A 15,141-nucleotide genomic window follows, 5' to 3' on the forward strand; every position below is an offset into this window, starting at 1 on the left:
AAGTCTCTGTTATGCCTGATGGAGCCCTGTCCTCCTGGGGATAGCTGAGCACCTGCTTGCCCATGGAAAGTGGTGCATAAATTCCTTGTTCTGCTTGCATGCATGGGTTTTGCTTTCCCTATTAAGCCATTTTTATCTCAGTCTATGAGATTCCTCACGATAACTCTTTTGATTCTCTCCCTTGTCCCACCTGGGGGGAGGGAGCAAGTGGCTGTGTGGCCAGCCTGGGTCAGATCTTGACGGTTATCAACACTGTTTTGGTCACAAATCCAAAACATAGCACCCTACAAGCTGGTATGAAGAGAACTTGCCAAAAACCTGTACAATTGTGAAGTTAATTTATGCAGCAGATAAAAGAGAAAGGAAGCATCATGAACTACCTGAACACAAAACACAGGTCTACTGCTAGGGGTTGTAATCCAGCAAAGAGAGCAAAAAGAGTTTGAGCACAATTACCTTCTTGGCAGCTGTGCAGACCTGTTAAGTCAAAAGAGCAGAAATCAGGGTGGAGACTCAGTCTTGTTGCCATCAACAGCAAGGCTTCCAAGGCAACTCACTGCTCCTTAAGGGTTACTTCAGACAGACAAAATAATAAATTACAAGCGGGGATCCAGATGCTAAATTGAAATCAGGGATCAGAGTACTACAAAAGAAATTTGGGAAAAGCTGAAGACTTCTAAAGTTAGAATTTGTAGCTAGCTATTGGCAGAGTTACCAGTCCCTTCCTGGTAAGCTCTCTAACACCTGCCATGATAGATTAGGACCTCCATCCACGATTATTTTTGCCTTTGTGGTCTTGTAAAAAAATGCATTGGAAAGAACTCCCAAAGAGTAATGAGATACGTTGTTTATGCAATAATTTTAGCTTCCACTACATTTTAAAAACTTTATATTTTTTCATTTATTCATTATTTATTTAGGCGTGATGGAGTTTATTTAGTTTTTTGTTTCTGGTTTGTTTTTTTTGTGTGTCTTCAGAAAGGGAAGCAATACCAAAATATTTCTACTGTTTGAGTGTGTTAGGTTTTTTACTGTGCCTTCAGGCAAAATTTTCCTAAGATTGTAAGTCCAGGCTATTCAAGTGGCTGATTGACTGCAAGGCGCAGAGGTTGAAGAATTTCTGGCAGCAAGTCAACTTGCAGTAATAAAAGCTATTTTTTTCCAAGACCATTAGTTCCCATTACAGAGACACCACAAAGCCCCAAAAGATAAAATCAGCTGCAAAAAATATTCACACTTCTCACTTATTCTAGAAGTTAATTTTGCAAACAGTTTTTTGCCAATTGCTTTTTCAGAAATAATGCTGAATCTGGAACAGGAACATTATCCTTGACTTCCTTCCCCTCCACTTTCAATCCCCATTGAGCTCTTCCATACAGACATTGCTCAAAGCAAGTCATAAGCAATAAAGAGAGTATTGGAGTTAAATTGCTGCAAGAAATATTGCAGTAATGTGGATTCAGCTTAAGCCTGCCAGAAGAGTATCCCTTGCAAAGGAAGTGCTAAAAGGTGTAAAAGGGAGGATTTGCATGCTTTCTCTCTACTCCAAGGCATTTTTACCTCCATGTAGGTTTGTATGGTTCTCACTTTCTACTCTCCAAATTGGAAGCATCTTTGTATTTAGGAGTAAAATGGAGGGTAAAAACTCATTAGTTTTTTGACATAGCCCACTCTGTTTCTTCAGAAATTGCTAATGCCTCTTATCACTGAAAATAAAAAGGAAGTACTTTAGTAAATGAGAATCTTCAAAGCATATATGGGGTTTATGAAGGCCGAGTCAGACTGCTGACAATGATAGCTGCTTTTAAAAATAAACAAGACAATTTCCAGCTCAAATTTTCCTCCAACAGAAGACCTCTTTGTGGAATTAATTTCAACCATTGAGTATCACTACTAAATTACCAGTTTGTGCTATCCCATTAAAGATATACTCCATATGCATATCTGTGCTGATATTTTGGACATATCTATTCCATTTAGGTTTTTAATGCAAAACACTGCTAATGGAACATTCCTGGTATGCATGGCATTTTGCATTTAATTTGATAGTAAATAAAAAGTCAGTATTGGGAATACTTTCTGGAACTAAAAAGTATTAAGCCACATATTTTTTCTCTGAGGAGGCAAGAATTGTTGTCCTGATTCAAGCAAAGATATCATGGATATTGGTCTGTAGTGCATATTTAGGAAAAGGACATTAAACCCAAGATGAGTAGAGATTTTTCTTTATCCTGGTAGAATTTCTTCACTTCCAGTGGCGATGACTTTAGATGTGGGACTTTCAGAGCTGCAGATATAACTGCATATTATGCTTGCTCTTCATTCAGGTACCTATCTCCATGACTTTGTAAAAGATTTGCCTATATCTAATGATACTGATTTCTTCATGACTCAGTGACAAGGCTTTCCACTTCTTATGAGAATAGTGAAAATGTACTAGTTTTAGCTGACTTGGTCAGGCCCACGGTCTGATAATTCTAACTGTATTTTCTTTAATGTGATATTTAATAATATTACACTTCAGCAGAATTTACTAAATACACAAGAAAAGGTGGTTTTGCTTCTTTTTAAATCTTCCCAGTCAGGTATAAAATGAGAGATAACAATTAATCTCTTTGGCAGATACAAACAAAGAACTAGGGTTGGTATTTAATCTGCAAATGATATTATTTGGATTTTGTGAAAGGAAAAACAATGCAGAGGAGAAGGAAGATTATACCTTTTGTGCAATATTTTAATTTTTTTATACAAAAAAATTTGGAAGCAAAGGTTAACTTCCAAATCTATTTCACAATTTCCTAAATTCAGAAGGAAGAGAGGCTAAGAGTACTGAGGCATGTTCCATTTTATATGCAGTGGTTAGAGTATGGTGTCTGTGAATGAAAGGGTCTGCTTGGGAGAACCAGTATCTCCCCCATTACAGTCACTTCAATAATTAGTGTTTTGTCATGAAATCAGAAAGTGAAAATAGTGGCATTAGTGTATTAATGATTTCAGATTCTACTTTATGTATGGAGTGATTCTGAAAAAAATCTAGAAGTGATTTTTAGTCATAGGTGCTACTTATAATTCTATCTGTGGAGCTTAGAAGAAAAAAGCTTATTATTTATTCCTGAAAATGTATCTGCTTGGTCTTTAGTAAGAAATGCATTCAATAAATGACTGGACATGTGGAGTTTCCTGAGTTTGGAGTATAATCACAGCAACTTAGTTAATGCAAGTTAAGATTTAAGCAGTCAATCTAGGCTTAGAAATCCCATAATTGGAGATTATATTCCTTTTCTGTCAGTAAATTTATCCTGTTTATTGATTACTTTGCTATTTCTCTTGTGCTCATGGAGGTTCATCAAGATGAATATTTACTTGATAGTAGTTTCTCAATGTATTTTATTTTCAGATTAAAGCTTTTTACTGTAAGAATTGAAAACAACATGCACCAACTCCAACTCTGTCATTATTAACTTAGTTAAAGATATGCATTATAAATTCTGGAATATTAAATTGTGCCTGACAAAATGGCATATGATCTTAAGTTGCTGTATTCTCTCCTGCACATTTATCAGCTCTGTTGTGCAGCAATTAGTCTGCAATGCTCCCATTATTTGCCATGGGACCATCAAACAAACAAGGATTTTTTGAATCATAGAGCTAATGGGAATTGTAAAGTGTTGCAAAACCTTTCCACCATCTTGATGTTTCTAAGTGTTGTGACTGCTGTTTGTATATTTTTAAAATATGTGGACCAATATATCCACACTGTTGCACTTAAAATCTGATTAATTGTAGTTCTGTAAAATATAATTTTAAATGTTTAGGGTTTTACATGTGCTTGAAGGTAAATGGGATCAGAATCTGTCACTTCTATCTGTATTTTTTTTCTTTTGTAAGACTGGTGCTTTTAAGGGGTGGTTGATATGTTTTCTAAGTAAAAAGGAGTTATTTAATCTGTGGTTTATGTTGCAGAAAGTTCTCAAACTCTCAGCAATGCTGTCACACATCCATGTACCTGCAGCTGGGCTGTTGCATAGGTTACTGCCTCATCACCTATACCAGCAGAAATATTTGTGTGATTTCTTCCTAACCCATTTTGATCCTAATTTTTTAGACAAGCACAGAGTTTTTATTTAAATTCTCTAAACTAAACCCCCTTATTTAATTGAAGTGGGTGAGGAAGAAACCCTCTGCACCCCTCAGCTGGCAGACACCAGCCTGTGATAATCTCCAAAAGGAGGATATAGTACCAAATGGCATGGGGAGAGTAAAGTAACAGGAACTTTCTCATCTGGCATAGTTACTATCAGAAGAGGACACACCTACATCTTTGTGTCTTTAGAATACACATAATAACACAGAGGAAGAAATTAAAAATACCTCAGATTTTTGCATAAATCACAGTTAATCATCAAAAGTAGAATGTTTCCCAAGAACATTTATCTTTAAAGGCTGCATTTAGCAAGAAATTTAGCATTTTCAAAATATGTGCAACGTGGCATAGGCATAGAGTGACCAGACCAGATGAGTCCATGTATAAAAGCCAATAAAGTAACCAAGAGTACTTTTCAGGCTTCAAAAAAACGTAGAACAGATATATTGTGTTGCTTACTTTACTGTAAAGATAGGCAAAAAGCAAAAGATTCTGAGAGGATTTGATCTTTAGTGTAGGATACTAATTTTAGATAAGGCAGTAGGTTCTTGATATTTAGTTATTGATGAGTAATGGGTAGCTGAGGTAGAGAAGTCACAGTTGAAAAACTTTTTCTAGGTCATAAAAAGATTAAAAGTGAGGTAGGCCAATAAATTCAAAGAACTGCTTTTTGCCCCATCTCTCTTCATAAGGTGTATGAATCTATAAGAACCTCAGCTTTACACTAGTACTGTCACCTTTTATCTATTTATGGCTAAAAGGTATTTGATTGAATTGACTATCTCTGTGCAAGAATTTCAAATATGTTTTCAAGAAAACCGAACCTTTGGAAATCTATCACACTACAGAAATTATGGGTGCCAAATACTTCCTTTATTTTAAATTTAAAAATATTAAAGAAATCGTTGGTGGTCATGAATTTTTTGTTTTGGATGGTTTTGGATGGTTTGGGATTGGAGTTCATAAAGAAAGCCAGAAGGAATAAGAGTGTCTGTGAAATTATATAATGATTTTCTGTGATATTTATCAGCATGGCTAAAATAATTGTAAGAACTTTCGTTTCCAGTTTTTATTTCTTCTGCTCACACTGTAGCACATTTCCAGATGATGCTAGCTAGGGAGATGACTTTTGTTTACAGTCTAACATAAATATGTACAAATAAAATCCAAGCACAGAGCCAGCCTTGAGACTGTTTCTGCATTCTTTCTATTTTGTCTCTGATTTGTGTTTTAATATAACAGCTGATGCATCCTGTCTTAATATCAAACTCAGAGAGTTTAGAAATAATAGAGAGAAATATAAGCTGAAAGGTCTTATCAAGTTTTCAGGCAAAGACAGGTACAACAATCGCAGTAACATAAACAATTTTGTCCCCCCTCCAACTATATTAATGTTCATGAAAATTTCACTCCAGTAATTTTTTTTATGAGTTGTAGTTGTTTAAATTTGGTTTGTATCATATAGTGATTAGAATCCTATAACATTTATTCAATGCAAATTAAATTTCCTGGCCTTATTAAGTAACTGAAGACTTGAAGATAATGATCAGTCATAGATTTTTGGTTTGTTCTAATTCTGAATATTCTAATCTATCCCAATAATTTGAGTTCTTTTTTTATTTTATATTTCTCTTTAATGGATATGTACAGATATGATTCCAAATTGCTAATCTTGCATAACAATTTTCTTCTAAAATTAAGTCTGTAAGTTACAAGGACTGAAAACCTTTTGATTTTGGTCTAAAATAAATAGATATTCTTGTGATGATGCTGGAAATACTGTTGATTGTTGTAAAAATTGACTTTTAGAAAAAACTATTTAAAATATGCATGAACATTTCAGAAAATAGCAAAGAATGATCCAAGCCCATGAATCTGGTAATTGCCTGTACAGGAGATGGAGCTTTACCCATGGTGTGACACTGAAGTATTGTCACTGTGGATGGTGAAGTCACTATATTGAAATTCTTATTAAAAATTTCTTAAATATCCTCCCTAGAACACAAATCTATCTAGCAAGGAAGTCAGGAGGATTGCAGAGTGCCATGCCTTCCTCAAACATTCAATCCTCTAGTTTGTTGATTTTATGTGGCTGAGAAAGGCATTATTCACTGAACTTGTAAATTTATTTACTATTTAACTTGTAGTATTTTTTGATTGATCCTGTTTCTCAGAAATGACTGTGTTTTGTGTGGACAGTTTTATGGGGATGAAGAATTTAATGCTGACAATTTGCCTTCTTCTGCTTTTCTATATATTTTTAACAAGTATTTTTATTTAATTTAGGAACAATGAAGGTCTGAATTCTAAGCTTCTCCATCACAACTGTTGGATACACATGCTTTGAACTAAGTCACAGCCTTCAGCTACTGATTTCCTTGGGACATTTGGTGCAGAGAACTGCCTAGCTCATCAGCCCCACTCCATGTTTTTGCTAGAAGTGCACCATGTACTGGGAGGAAGGGAAAAATTGTTATATGATTTCAAGGCATCACCTCCACCCAGATTGTCCCTCTCACCCAGAACAAGAAACAGCTAATTAATGCATTTTTAAATGCCAACAAGTAAATGCAATACTTCTAGGATTTTGAACTGTTGCTGTTACCAGCTTCGGTAGAAGCTGATTTATGCTTATGAACTGTGTTTTGAAGGAATAGGGGCAGAGGTAAGGTTGTTTCTGAGCCCCTGGCCTAGAGAAGTGTCCAAAGGCCCTGAAAAAGCAGAGATTTTCATCCAGCTGCTCAGTGCCCCATTAATTATTCTTGGCAGTATTCCTGCTGGCTCATATGTCTATAATGCTTGCTTTCATAGCTTATTTCATCTTCATTGGATCATGGAAAACAAGCCATGCTTATCCTTGATATTTTATTTTGAACCTTTATCTATTTTCCTACTGTACTGGGGCATGGATGTCACACTATTAGGATTTTTTTTTTCTGCTACTCATGTCTTAGATATACTTTAAATTTCACAATTACAATAATGTTGTGAGTGATATTAAAAGTGCTTTTCAACTTCTATGTTTAAAAATTGCATTCACCGTTAGAAAAAACCACAGACTTAGAGGTAGTAAATATGAAGTATTCAATAAAATAAAACTGAATTCAGAAATAAAAATATTGTTTATAAGCAGTTGTGAGTACAACCCTCAAAAAATTGTTTCTTCAATTACATTGGGCAGCATAGTTCACATAACTGTCAAGAACAAATCAGTGTACAGCAAAAAAAAAAGAGATATATTAAAAAACATAAATTTTCCTCTGAGAGTTATCATTTCCCTAATAAAAGTATTATCTCAATACAGAGATACTACTTAAATATTTCCATGCAATAGAAATTTATTTTATACTTTTTTCACTGCAGCTTTACTGGCTTCTGGTCCAGCTCAAAATTCCCATTGTACCTGGCCCATTAAATGAAGTTCAAGAGCATACACTTGTTCTTTTATAGGTCTAATATATGCTACAGAAAAAATGTGAGTGAACACATTAGATAGAGGTGCAGTGGAGATTCAGAATGAAGTCCTTGGGTTCTTTTTTGGGGGTTACCTTTTTAATTTATTTGTTTTGACAAACATTACACTTTTTTCAAGTAAGGTTTATCATAAAATGTATAACTCTAGCTATATTTGCAGCTTTCTGTGGCACCTTAGCTGTATTATGGAATCATCATTGCACTGGGAATCTTCACAAAACTTGATCTAATTCCTATACTGCATAACCAATTGATTATGCATTTTCCTACTGATTCCCAAATTCAACTTGCACCAGAAAAATATGCACTGGAATGCAAGTTCCTTAAAGGGCAGCATAGATTCCTTTCTAAGAAATGTGGACATGAGAAAATTGCCCCTTCTTAAACATAAAAGGAGTTTTACATAGGTCTTATGAGGGATTTGTGCAGTTTCCTTATGTTCAAACAGATAATGTGGTCACATTTCTCAAGTCAAAATCTAATTTAATTCAGAAAGAAACTGAAAGGAGAAGATCTTTCACAGCTTGGCATCTGGACCCTGTGATTACCTTCCAAAGACGAGGAGAAGCGGAATGAAGTCATGTGTAAATTGAACTCTGCTTCAAAAAAAAGCATAAGCCATATTTTTGTCAAATAGAAATAAAACATTCTTAAAAGGAATTTTTGGGCCTCTCTTGGTGTTTTGTGAGTCCTTTTTCATGGTAACAGTCTGAAAAAAAAAAAAAAAGCAGCAAGAAAAGTTATTTTTATTATATGTTTGGCCAAGCAGAAAGTAATGAAATATGAAATATGGAATATAGCTATATAGCTATTTGGTATGCTTACCTTTATAATGACTTACAGCAATGAGTTGTACTGGTAAGCACATAGCCCTTTGTAATGTCAGGTCAAATTTTAGAAGATTCATAAATTTGGTTTTAGTAATCAGAATTCGACAATAATAATATTCAAGTTTAATTGTTTGAATAGTTCTAATTCAGAAGGGAGCAGGAGGTAGAAGCTGTGGAAAGCTGATTTGGAAAGAATTCTTCAAATTTTCTGGGTCATGTCCATACATCTTTTTGAATATATGCACTTATACATGTGCACATGGGGGATCCATCCAGCACAACAGAATTGCACACATTAATTATGTTACTTACCCATTATGGGGTGCATATGTATCCTGTTACTATTTGCTCATTCATCCTAGAGGTCTAAAGTGTAGCAAGTCCTTAGTTACCACTCATTGCTGGCTTTGCCTCAGTGGCAGGGTTTTTTTGACTGCAGCTCTTTTCTGACACTGCTGTCCTTGTTCATTTTTTTCTCTTTTGTTGCCTAATCATAAAAAAAGAAATGTTCACATCAAACTAATCTGATGTGACTGATGACTTTTTAAAGTCACATTTTCAGGGTTCAAAATGATTCCAACAACATATATGTTTTGTTTTATTTAGTTGTGATATATATTGTCCTATATGCAATTTGGTGGCTATTTACAGAATAGATTCATGGCTCAAATGGAGTCCTTATAATGGCAAATTTTTGTCAGAGGGGACCATCTTACTGGAAGGGAACAGGTAAAAAACAGATTATTTTGCAGAAGAGCCTGATCTTTTACTAACTTTCCACATCCCACTTCACTGAGGCATTTTTTTGGGAAAATAGTGTCTGATAGCAAACAGAGTCTGAGCTCTCCATCATGTTTTACACAGAAGTTGCAAATACCCTATGCTATATTTTTTTTATTTCAAATGCAGTGACTGAGCATTAAAATCACATATTAAAAATATTATTTTGAAAATAATGCCTTTTGTGATTAAAGTTATTAGTATTTATATCTTTATTTCAAGTATATCTTTTAGACTGAAGAACAAAAGCTGCTTTGCAGATGGTCTTAATGGCACATGGGTGACTAGAAGATTAACAGTCTCTTCACAACGCTTCTGTGATGCATCTGATTTACAGATGCTAAAGAAAAGCTCCTAAAATATGGTTTATAAACTTTACCTTGAAGCATTTGAAGTCAAAGTGATATTAGAAACTCATATTTCAGCTTGTAAATGCTTCCTTTCCTCTCATTTTTTTAGATCTATCATCTTTTTGTATGCATTTGCTTGAATTGTTCTGATTAACACACAGAAAGGCATAAAAGGTGAAGATGTAAAGAAACTTTTGCCATTCTACTTTTTCCTTAACTTGCCTTCATTTGACCCATTTCTTTGATTAGAAATAAGATAATTTTCTCTGCTTCCTTCATCTCAGAGTGGGAATTATGTAGAGGTGACTACCAGTTTGTTGTGCAAGGAAGATAGACAGGAAGAGAGACTCTGGAAGAGAAGATATAAAAGCGCCTTAGTCAGAAGAATGTTTCATCCCAAAGGTGTGGAAAATTGCAGTTGTGTTTCTGTGCTTCTGCCAGAGCAACGCAGATGTAGGGGATGCATAATGTGATTCTCAGCTATAAATTGCATAACTCTGCTGGCATTAGGTGGAAGATATCTATCTGTTGGTTCACTTGTTTCCCACCATTGTGGTTTTTAATATCATTTTAACACTAATTTTAAAAGAGGAGATGAGGCTTCACTTGACCCATCACTTAGCAAATACTTGAGTACCACTTATATTCTCTAAATGGACACAATGAGTTGGTCCACTGTGCACAGAAACTCTTGGTATTTATAGCAAAGGTAATTTTGGCAAGGCTATTACTGACATGATGGAATGACTGGATTTGAGTACAGCAGTGAATCCTACTATCTATAACCACATTAGTAAGTTACAGCTTACTTTTTAGATTGCTACTTCTGTAAAACTGTTTGGGATATGCTTTGAAAACATGAATATGATCACGTCAGAGCACATTCATTGCAAATTTAATGAAAATCTAGTAGTTATTTATGACAGCGGGTGAAAGGTTCAAGTGGGTTTCCAATATTTAGCATGAAGATGATTCATAATAGTCTTTGGAATCCCTGTGGAAATGCATACATAACTTTCTTTCTGTTATGTAATGGTGTCTTTGTCTAAGATGTTTAACAGTAGTGTCCACAGTAAGGAGTGTTATCCCATATATCTACTGCATGCTTCCCTTGGTAATAGATTCCAGCAAAGTCCATCATTATGCACCAATTTTATACGTTGCCTTAATGGTCAAGGCTGCTCAAACTTGGGTGCTCTCTTTCTTGCTACTTCCACCCAAGAAAATGAGGACTGTTACTTTGCTGTGTGCTTCAGAATTGAAAACCTCATTGGGTTAACAGGGTTACCGTTCCCAACCCAACTGTCAATCTCAGCCCCTTGGAACATCGGGTTTCACAGGTCAGCCCACAGCTTGTTAAGCCATTTCAACAATCTAGAAGTAGTAGATGTTTAGTTAAAATCTTTAAAATCTTTATGCTGTGCAACTTTCATTACATTTTATCTGTTTCCCTACATTCCTTCTTAATATTACTGCCCTCTAACAGAATACATTGCTCTAAGAATGATTAGAAATACCCTTTACTCTTCCCACTGCAACCAATTGACCTCCAAACAGCAACAAGAGAGATCTGGAAAATAACCTCTCTCAAATTTAAACTCTGATTGTAAGTCTGAGTTCTTCCTGGAGCTAGGAGTCACAGTAAAAGGTCAGTGCATTGATACAGGGTATATTAGTGAACTGCACCTCACGTTAGCCCAAAACCTGTGGTGCTTGAGGTAAAAGGAGTGATAAAACGGCCATGAAAACTTTCCTATCAGTATACTCGTTATGTGGGAAGGATGCTTTTGTGATGATACAGGGAATCAAAGTAGTTATTCACAGATTCATTTTTGGTCTAACAATCAATTAATGACCCCAGGTCACAGAACTCTATTTTTTAATACCTCCTTATCTCTAAGCAGCTTAGGATAGTGATGGCCTCTTGGTCTTTTTCTTTCCTTCATTTTTTCCTTTTTTTTTTAAAGATGTCAAATGTCAAGGAAATTTATATTTGGGATTTGAAAAATCTCTGCGTCTAACACAAGAACTGGCATGCTTTGATTAATTTTGATATGTTTTCATTGACAACAGTATAAAAATTCTTGCTTATAGTAATACGTCTAAAATGCTTTCAGCAGCCTGGTAACTTGGCAAGTAATTTACCACTCGTGTATTATTTAGAGCTGGAGTCCAGCAGAAGGTGTCAGCAGAAAAATACTTTGTTTAACATAAAATGTGAATTTTGGTTTGGCATTGGGCATTTATGCCCTTGCAAAATGCTATTATAACATCTGTATATATTTCCATCCTATGACACTTATGCTTGTTGAATTCTGAAGATATACAGGAATGAGAAATAAATGAGAAGTTTAGCTTGTCTTACAAGGAATTCAGTATGGCCCCAAATTTAAACTCACTCTACTTAATTGTCCAGAATGAGTGAAATCCATTTTTTTATTGTGTCAATTTAACTTTTAGTTTTAACTAGATGTTAATGTTTTAAAAATCTTACCTATAGATTACCAGTGTTCCAGTTTAGTAAATTAATTTAGTTATGCATCCATCTGTAATTTTAAGGGTTAGTTTTAATTGATTATTTTTTTTTTATTTCTGATATTTTATTCATGGGTCTTTTCATAGCTACATATTTTTTTTTCCTAAAGTGAACATGACACACCTTCCTCTAGATGTTTTGTGAGAGATAGCCAAGTAAGAGTTCTTTCTTCATTATAGGCTTAATTGTGGAGGTCATTGTTAAAGTATTTCTGTTCTCTGAATGGATGAAATTCATCAGTTAGGGTTTCAATTGAGAAGTTTTCTCTAACATAAATATCAATTCATAAAGTTGCAAATAATACCCCTAAACACAGGCATTGCAATTAAAAGTCATTTCTGAAAGAAGGTACAATCTCTAATTTTAGCATAAATTGTTTGTATGTTTTATGAAATTATTTCTATTGACCTGTTTCACAGTACCATCAACTGTTATATTAAAGTCTGAATCAGAACATATATGACCAATTGATAATTTTTATTGGATTTTGATGTCCTTGTTTTTCCAGACTTATACTTGACACAAAAGTAGGATGTCTCATTTGAATATGGCCTATAATGTATCAATTGCAGTGGCTGAATCAGATCTTAATTTTACTTTGTTTGATAGAATCAAGTAATTATTTCTGTGTAGTGTCATTTTATCTGATAACAGCTTTGCTGACTAGAATTTTAAAAGCTTCATCTTAAGAAGTAAACAACAGTGGGAGAAAATCACTATTTTCAATGATAATATAAAAACTTTCAACTTAAATTCTATGTCCCTCTCTTCTAATTTTGTGTGGATCAACAGGATCAGCATTATTTCACTCTGCTGCCTGAACTTCTGCTGGGTTGAAATACTTCTTCTATACTGACAAGCCCTAAAATTCAACTACAAGTTGTTATCCAGGATAAATATAAAGTCACTAAATATTTCTACTACATCATTTACAGTTCCCCATCTAAAGTGAAAGCATTAATTCTTATCCATTTTCATCTAAACTTAGACATTCCAAAATATCATTGTTGTCATTTCCAGACTCTGCATGCCAACTCCACCTGAAGCAAAGACTGGTCAGAAGAATGGTCAGAATAGGGCAATGTTCTGAGGCTGGCTGTGTTTAAATTGTCACACAGCTGCACAGTCAGTTGCCCCCTACCTCATGAAAATGTTTATATTTCCCTGTCTTCTACAACTTAAAACAATAGTCTTGAGTATTACATAAAATGTTATTTTATTTACCACTTTAGATTGGCCATATCTATTACATACCATTTCTCCAGGAATTCTTTGAGCTTCAGATTTGCTTCTTTCAAAATATGGCTAATTTACACTGATAACTTTGAGTAGCTGCAGTCTCTAACTCAAGGATTCTTGCTGCTGACATTTAAATTTCGTGAATAAAACACTTCAGTTGTGATATGGCTGGAGTGATGGGGAAAGTGTGCAAGACAGATAGGCCAAAGACCTTTGAATATGAGAGCCAGACTACGAATTGAGGTGATATTTCACGGGCCACTTGAATACTAAGCAAGAGACAGATGTCTCTTATCCTACCTTGTTTAGCTTGGAAGACACACAGGCAGTTGAATGATTTTCCAGTCAATTAACACTGCCTCTTAATTGACTGTATTTTTACTGCATACTTGGTGTAGGATGGATGGCTATATACATTTGGTCTGATGTGCCACAGTTGTTTTAGTGGCCTTGATGATAATGTCAACTTGCACAATGGCAGTTGTTGATAGGTGATACAGCCTTTTAAATATCAAGCTGTGTTTGACCATAATTCTAAATTTTAAGCAATAAAATTTACATTTATAGACTGAGAGGAATAGCACATTGATATTTTTTTATTAACTTCTTTTTAATAATTCTTTTTTTCTCTGTTCCCTTGAGTAATGCCTGCTCAATCCTACATCTATTGAGGCTCTTCACCCTGCAGGCAACTGTCACAGAGAAGACAGACACATAACAGTTATATGCTAAATGACTGGATATATTCTTTTCAGGAAATAAAGTCTCTTCCAAAGCAAATTGTGTCATGAATAATGTGATATGTTTTTATCTTTCCCCATGATTTTTTTAAAATCAGGGACAAGGTTTTAGGAGAATTTATCCTTCCTTTTTACCTGGAAATTCTTTTATATAATGAATGACTAAATACAAATTTCATGTTAATGTGCATATTATGAAGTCTTTACCTAATGTACCTATTGTACCTTCTGTTTAGGGCTGATTATTTAGAGCCCTAAACATTTCATGCTTTAAAAAAAAAACAAATGTACAATTGCTATAAAAATACTAAAGTCCTTAGAGGAAATGTATTATAAAAGACAAGCCTATCTAAAAACATATTCATAGCACTAAAAGTATTCATCAGTAAAATATGTTAAAAGTTCATACTTACCAATACAGTCCATCAAAATTCCTCACTTTATTGCCTAATAAAATGTAGGATGCCAGCTATCTAGCATTTCTGACATCTGACTGAAATATAAAATGTATTTCTCAGAACATTATTATGACAAAACTTTCAGAGGCTTTGCTAATTTCTACATAAGATGTATTTATTATATCTGTATGCATTATAAGTATATAAAGTATATCTGTTTTTGAATAAACCAGTTAATCTACTGCTGAGAAGCTCTGAATGTCAAGTATTAATATTGCAACTTAATTTGAATCCTTGAAACATAAAAAACAGTGGGAGACTTAAAAAAGGTAAATATTTCGATTTTTAAAAGAAAATCTGATGATATTTAGTTTCATCCTTGCAGCTCACAAACCCTTGGCATGATTAGTTATGTCGGATACAGTACTCCTTTACTTTTGTGTATGTCACTTGAAACTATTTAGGGTCCTAATTTGAGATCAGCAGAACTTAAAAATAACTGGAAGAGTTTTGGGCATCCTTAGTAAAGTTCTCAATATTTTAGGACATCTGAACTACATCAACTTTATTAAGATGAAGAACAGAAAAACAGAGCTGAGGCAAATTCTTTGCCTTTCAAAGACTGAAAATTATACTGTGGATGAATTTTC

Source organism: Erithacus rubecula, assembly GCF_903797595.1.
Source record: "Erithacus rubecula genome assembly, chromosome: 3".
NCBI classification, from domain to species: domain Eukaryota; kingdom Metazoa; phylum Chordata; class Aves; order Passeriformes; family Muscicapidae; genus Erithacus; species Erithacus rubecula.